The following is a 7,500-nucleotide window of genomic DNA, read 5'->3' as shown; positions in this document are numbered from 1 at the left end:
AAGAGATGCAGTGCTATTGTAGAGTTCATGGGATGTTACCTTCATTTTGATGTCCTTAGTTTTACCTTTTATTTTCAAGCTTCCGCTCGCCTAAGGTGCTGGAGGCATAATGTTCTCTGCAAAAAAAACCTCCTTAGTATGCTATAAAAGTACTGCATAAGTTCAGCTCTTTGCATTGGTGGGGTGGACGTAGTTTCTTTGGAATGAGTTTTTTTTGTTATTATCTAATGTTCATTACCATTGTTTGCTGTGTGTGTGTGTGTGTGTGTGTGTGTGTGTGTGTGTGTGAGACGTGACGCCTTGTTTTTTCGTAACATTGGTTAAAAACCTACAAAACTGTTGTTTTTCCTTTTAAAAAACAAATGTCAATGAAAGAAGAGGTGATACATCATGTTTCATATTAGCCTTAGATGAGAAGAAACATTTTTGTTAAGATTTATGTAAAGGTTTATATGTCAAATATCCTGCGGTGTGACTGTAACATTAATGAAACAATATATAATAATATACAGTATATATAAATTAACCAACAACATTTTGAATAATGTATGAAGCATTTGGCATGATTGCATAAATCCTAACTTTAGATTAAGATATGTGAATGTGGAAAAAACTCAAGACAGTAATATTAACTACAAGTTCAATTTCGTAACACAAATTGCGTCCTGTGGGGTGACATGTATGTCAATGTTTGTGAATGGGCAGCTGCAAGGCCAACTACAAGGGTCTTAAAGACTGGCTCCTAATCAGTCAGTACCTCAGTTATTGGAGAGTGCTGTGGAAGTTTAAAGAGGCCATGCCAATCTTTTTAAACCTTCTTGCATGATTATGTGTAATAACAGTTCATAATATGTTTTCCTGGTCGTGTTAATGTGAAAGATTTTTTTTATTTCGTTTTATTGTTATAGTTTATGAAAATATCAAAACGGCTAAGCCTGGCCAATTGAAAAAACAGGGCAGGCTTACGTCACCCTGACTACCCACCGCTTAGCCACGCCCACTTTTGACGAGTCAAAATTAATAAACATTATGAATGGAGCATCTTGGCAACTGGTAACCAAACCTTACTCATATCACTGATAACTAAACAGCATAAACACCCGTTGTGCTGAGGATTGCACATGCAGTTAGGGTAACAAACCATCCATGACTTTTCACTGGAAATCTAAAAATAAAAGAAGAAAGCTGAGGTGGATCCATCCGGAAAAAAAAACTTCCAACTACTCACCGAGTAGCTAGCACCTGGTAAGTGTCTTTCAACATTTGTTTTACACTGTAACCTCTTAATACGTAAATTAAAGGCAATTTAAGTGTAAGGTGTCGTGTTGATGACTTTTCAATTCAAGATGCTTTCCAGAAGAAAGCATCAATGATGCAGCTATGTACCTAGCTATGCCATAGCAGCAACTGGCGCTATGCTAAGATATTGTTATGCTGAGATATTGAGGGCTGTGTAACACGTGTACATAATAAACACGGCATTTTATAGTGCTCTTAATAAAAAAAGAAAGGCTATGAAGTTCAGTGTTATGGTTTAAATGTAAAAGTAAACCATGTGTACACATCTCTAGCGCCGAATTTCCTATAGTATTCTTACTCTTCATAGGATGCTGTCATGAAATGGCAGTCAAATTGTCCATAACATGCACATGCCTACCCAGCCTTCATGTTGTCCTTGTAATTAATGTTAAGTGTAACACTTAATGTTTTCACAAAATTGTCTGCCTTCCAAAATGAGACACCAGTGGCCTAATGGTTAGGGAGGTGCGAAACCCATCCTTACCTCTCTCCACCATGGCTGAAGTGCCCTTGAGCAAGACACTTAGCCCCACAATGCTACAGGGACAGTAACCAATTCTCGGTGAAAAACTTGTTTGGGATAAAAAAAATTGTCATTTAAATACGTCTTTCTATTTCTCCAGGTGAGAAGAGCAATGATCTGATGGCTGAGATTGGATGTATGGAAGAGACAGAGGTCCAGCACACCAAGCCAAGTTTATCCAATTAACTTCCCCATTTCAGCGTCTGCACCACACCATTTCAATGTATTAATCAGATCATTCAGTTGTTCATAGACTTTATTTTTAGACACAAAGTACAAATGTATTTTAGTTACAAAGGTGATACGAGGGGATGTCTATCCTGGGATGGGCATAGGCCTATACAAAACATGTGCATTTTATATTAATGAATGGTTATCTGAACTACTGTGGTATCCTGACCTGAGTTCATATTATTACTTACATGCAGTCTAATCCAGGCACCAAAATACCCATGTAACTGGATACGTAGATTACGTACATATGCTGGAGACAATAGAACTAAAGTAATTAGTTTTAGGCTAGACTCAATATAGACAGACAGGGAACATGTTCTGAGTTGTGTACAATAAAATACCAAAGGAAATGCCTGGACGGACATCATTTCAGTTATTTCATATACATGTATGTTATTATCACAACTACTGTGTGTCATCACTGACTCAGCCCACAACAGGTACAGGTCAGGAGATGAATGCATCAAGGGAGGAATGTGGGGGTAGGCACGGTGGATAAGGAGACCAGCATCACTGATAGTGAGGTGCTGGCAAAGGCCAAGCGAAGCCTCTCCGGCAACTTCTTCACGATGGCTTCCTGTTCTGATAAAAAAAAAGGAAAACATGTTATTTAAATTAATATGGTAATGCATTGTAATATACAGGTGTTAGACAATGAAAACACCTGACATTTTGGTGTGGGAGGTTTCATGGATAAATTGGACTACCTTGGTGGCCAGTCTACATTAATTGCACATTGCACTAAAGAGCAGTGTGTGAAGGCTCAATTAAAGAGCAAAGAAAGAGCAAAGCACATAACAGCATGGGTGACATACCACCATTAAAAAAAAAAATTCTGGTGCATATTTGACCAAGATCACAAGTCTTTATGATGTACTAAGAGCCACGGTATCCAAGGTAATATCTGCATACCACCAAGGATGATCAGACAGGCTTCCTCTTGCGTCCACAGTTAATCCTGTTGGATGTGGTTCATCTTGGTGGCATGCAGACATTACCTTGGATAGCCCACCAAGAATTTCTAATTTTTTAACCCATTATGTGTGCATTGAACTGTGCTCTTATTTCCCTGCTAACTGAACCTTCACACTCTGCGTCAGCTTCCGACACCAAGATGTTTCGTTGTCTAACCCCTGTACTGTTACAGTACTGATTGAATAATTACCTAATGTAGCACTATGTTGTCTGAATTCAAAAATGTGATGCCAGCCAGTAGGGTAAATAATATTAATCACAACTCATTATTCATTTATTTACCTGTGCTGCTAGGATGTAATTCTTAGACACCATCCTGACGAACCCTGGGCACATAGAACAGTCTCTCATCCTTCTTCACCATGACCCATGGTTTTAGTTTGGGTGCTGACCACCTGACTCTGATGAACCTGCAATGACAAAATGATATACATCTATTTATAAATATAAACATCCTATTACATTATAGGCCTACACTGGAGGTATAGCATAAATGGAAAGATAAAAAAATATATGCATGTACCCCTAGATATGCATAAAGTGTAAATGTGTGCACTTCAGTAATTGATGCTTCAGAATTGAGGATACAGCATAATGAGATACACCGATAACAGGTATGCTGTGCTCAAGACTACAAATGAACCTTTTTCATCACCAGCCAAAATTGCAAATAGATGTTTAATCTCCAGGCATACTCACCAATGGGTCAAAGTGGCTACTACGTTATATTTTGTACCAGCTAACCTAAGTTTTCACCAGCATTTGGCTGATTGCAATGTTAATTTAGAGCTCTGGCTGTGCTTTCCTTTCTTTTGAGGGGGGCATATCTTCTCAGGTATTATTTATGCATAAACTAATCAAAGTGTAGGCCTATAACCGGTGCAACAGACTGAGTCCCCCGTATCAACTGGCGACTCCAGGTGATAAACACAGTGATTGGTCAAAGCGAAAGTCTCAATCCTGGTCTAAATGAATACACCCCAGATTAAGAGTGACACTTACGTCCAATCTCCACTGCTTCTAAAATCTGCAGTCGCCAGTTGTTACGGCCCAAGATAGTCTTTCACACCGGTAGTCTGTACTAAATGTGTTTCGACATGTCTAACAATTCAACAACTTTTGAACACAGTACAACAACATTGGAATAAGCTTACTTCTTGACGCATTGTGCAAACGTTGTGTCAGAAACAACAATGAAATCCACTTGGATCAAACGTAACGAGTGAAACCAAGTTAACCTAGTTCTACACAATACGTCCGAGAAGAAAAAAAATATATGAAGACCTGCCTGAAGCAAAAAATACAACATAGAGTGGTGTTGTAGGTTAGCATCTTACCTGTGCCATGATGAGGATGCCGCCGCGTTGATAAGCCATCAGTGACGAACTGGTGCAAAAAGTTGTTTTGCAGTAGGCAATGAAGAGGCTCGGTGTAAAGTTAATACATTTACTGAAGTAGTTTTAAATTGACACGGAATAAAACAATCCACCGCAGGCAGAGTGAGTACGTAGCTAGCAGCAACAACATGCACTTCTTCTTCTTCTCCTCCCAGGATCCGTATGCCCCAATATGCCATCTAGTGGCGCAGAATACAATAAGGTTTTGTACATTATTAAATCTGCGCCAGTGTGGACTGTGGAGTATCCAGCACAATCATTTTAACATTAGGTAATTTTAGCCAATTCGGCGACGCTTATTTTTCTTTTCTTTTATCTCAAAGGCTGAGAGCAGCCTGTGAGTCCTCAGTAGAACATGTTCTCCACAATGACGTGGTTCTCTAGCAACAGCTGAGCCAATCAGTGCAAACCTCATAAACATTATGGACAAACCGCTTAGTTCTCCTGAGAGGTGTTTTTGGGCGCAATAAAATGCTTTGAAATACACCATCAAATCACTTTCCAGCTAAAATAATGTTGCCTACCAGGTCAGACAACACCAAGGATTATGGAAAAAAGGTGGACATGGTAATGTAATTAGAGTGGCATGGCCACTTTAAGGTGACTCTTAACCTCTTAATATGTCTTCATATTGCAATCTTTCTGTCACGCAATGCTTGGGTTCATTTTATGGTGTCCTGTGGTGTGACTGCTCTTATAGGAGGAAAAAAAAGTTTTTTTATTAATGAAAACACATATTAAGATTAAACACAATATCATTATCAAGTTAGCATGAGCTCAGATGTCAGTCATGTATACAAAAGGATTAAAATGGCCATAATGCAGTGAATTCCCTGTGGTGTGACTCCATTTTCCTGCGGTGTGACATGCCTATAATATGTGTTGATGCAGGACACAATTTCAAAAATGGCAAAAATAAGGTGAAATTCCACAGACCACTAACTGCTTTATTTTTTTCTATTTTTTTCCAATTTTTATCCATCATTTTTTTCAGGAATTTGAAAAACTTTTTTTTTTTTTGCGTTACGCCCTTAAACGTCAACCACCCACGTGTGTGTGTGTGTGTGTGTGTGTGTGTGTGTGTGTGTGTGTGTGTGTGTGTGTGTGTGTGTGTGTGTGTGTGTGTGTGTGTGTGTGTGTGTGTGTTGATCATTGCTATGTGTTGCTACTCACCTGTTCAGATCTGTCTCTTGTTGAGCCTGTCGGGGGAAAGCTTTCAACTCAGCTGTGTGTGTGTGTGTGTGTGTGTGTGTGTGTGTGTGTGTGTGTGTGTGTGTGTGTGTGTGTGTGTGTGTGTGTGTGTGTGTGTGTGTGTGTGTGTGTGTGTGGCTAACTGTCAGGTGCAGTGTGTGGGTGGCTTGCTTACGCAAGGCCTCCTCTCCACCTGCCTGGAGTCTCCTGTTGAAAAGACTGGTGTGTGTGTGTGTGTGTGTGTGTGTGTGTGTGTGTGTGTGTGTGTGTGTGTGTGTGTGTGTGTGTGTGTGTGTGTGTGTGTGGTTTTATTTGTGTATTTCACATAGGGTGAGAGAGTGTGTTTGTGGGTGTGTGCGTTTGCATGTACGTGCCTGTCTGTGTACATTGCATTAAGTGTACATTTAGCAGGTGGTTTTATCCAAATCGACTTACAAAAGATGACATAATCAGCAGCATACAAAGTGTGGGGAAAATAAAAACAAGACACAGCCATAGAGAGAGAAACGGGATGCGATTGAAAGATATTTTTGGTAGAGATGCACCGGATCCTGATTTTTAGGATCCTGCCGGATACCGGATCCACTGCTTAAGATCCTGCCAGATCCGGAACCGTATATCGGATCCTACGAAAGGGTTGAAACGCATAGCCTACTCACACATGTGGGCCCTTTTTATCACGTTGGCTCAAACTATTTTGACTGAAAAGCCTCGGCTACCGGATCCTGGATCCTGGAACCGGATCCGGATCCTGTGAAAAACCCTATTATCCTGCCGGATCCGGAACCGGATCTTGGATCCTGTACATCTCTAATTTTTGGCCCAGCCGTGGCTTAATCGGCTGGGCACTGGACTGCTACTCATTTCCTGTCCCATTCTGCACTGTCCTGTCTAAATAAAGTTGAAAATATATAACTTATATATACACTACCGGTCAAAAGTTTGGGGTCACCACACTTTCCTCCCACAATTCTTCTTTCTGACAGTTAAGCTTATTCCTTTTCAATTTCAGTTCAGCAATTTGATATTGGAAAAAGTAACTGTTGAATGGATTTACTTGTATAGACAATGCATAGAATAGACCAAAATGTATCACTAACTTTTGACTAATCAAAGTGTACCTTTACTAAGGTAGTGTCTAGTCTGGTGTACTAATCAAAGTTTAGACTCCGTTGGCATTAATAATAGCCAGTCGCGACTCTACAGATTCATTCCCGGGATGAGATGAGGTCCAGAATTGCCCATGAGCTCTATGAGCCCCATGCATGCAAAAGTTGATGTCTGCTCCTGTCAGTCCATACAATGCCGGATGATATACACATCATTTGAAAGAGGAGAATCTACACTTTCCAACGATGTATGGCACTGGCTTGCACACTAAAACATCGCTGAGACAATGGATCGTGCATTCATAAGTAGGTTCATTCTGATGGCTAGAAAATCATGCAGCTACTTTGACTTGAATTTGTGGACGAGGTAACAACTCAACAAATACCATACACCTACCATTGGAAAGGGCAGACACTGAGCTTTCCAATAGTTCCATGCATTCTCTGATAAACCAAAGATATGTCTGAAAAAAATGGACTAAAACACATATTTCTATGTAATAAATGGGTGAAAAAGCTTGGTTAGATTTCACTCTTCTGTCCAGTTTAAACTATTTTATGGGTAATCAAACCTTTCACCTGTGGCTTTTCAGTACTTTCCATTATTCAATTTCAAGCTATTTAAAAGATGTTAGCGACTTGAATTGCAAACAAATAACTGGAAAAATGAATGTGACCCCAAACTTTTGAACGGTAGTGTATATATATATATTTTAAAAGATATTATAATCTCAATTGGTCCTCTTTCCTGGCAAAAATAAATGTGAAATAA

General features: G+C 39.6%; 1 protein-coding gene and 1 long non-coding RNA gene across 2 annotated transcripts in view; one reads left to right on the top strand and one right to left on the bottom strand.

The window, feature by feature from the left end:
• The window catches only part of LOC134464821 (kinesin-like protein KIF21A), a 50,416-nt gene that overhangs the window by 6,446 nt on the left and 36,470 nt on the right, over window positions 1–7,500 (top strand). The window lies entirely within an intron of this gene.
• On the bottom strand, window positions 2,546–4,980 carry LOC134464444 (uncharacterized). Its single transcript, XR_010037901.1, has 3 exons — window positions 4,369–4,980; window positions 3,314–3,441; window positions 2,546–2,638 (listed from the first exon to the last, which is right to left on the bottom strand). It is a non-coding gene; the product is annotated as an uncharacterized LOC134464444 (long non-coding RNA).

This window comes from Engraulis encrasicolus, chromosome 15 (assembly GCF_034702125.1).
Source record: "Engraulis encrasicolus isolate BLACKSEA-1 chromosome 15, IST_EnEncr_1.0, whole genome shotgun sequence".
Lineage (NCBI taxonomy): Eukaryota > Metazoa > Chordata > Actinopteri > Clupeiformes > Engraulidae > Engraulis > Engraulis encrasicolus.
The sequence above is the reverse complement of the archived record's forward strand: the minus strand, read 5'-3'. Positions and strand labels throughout refer to the sequence as shown.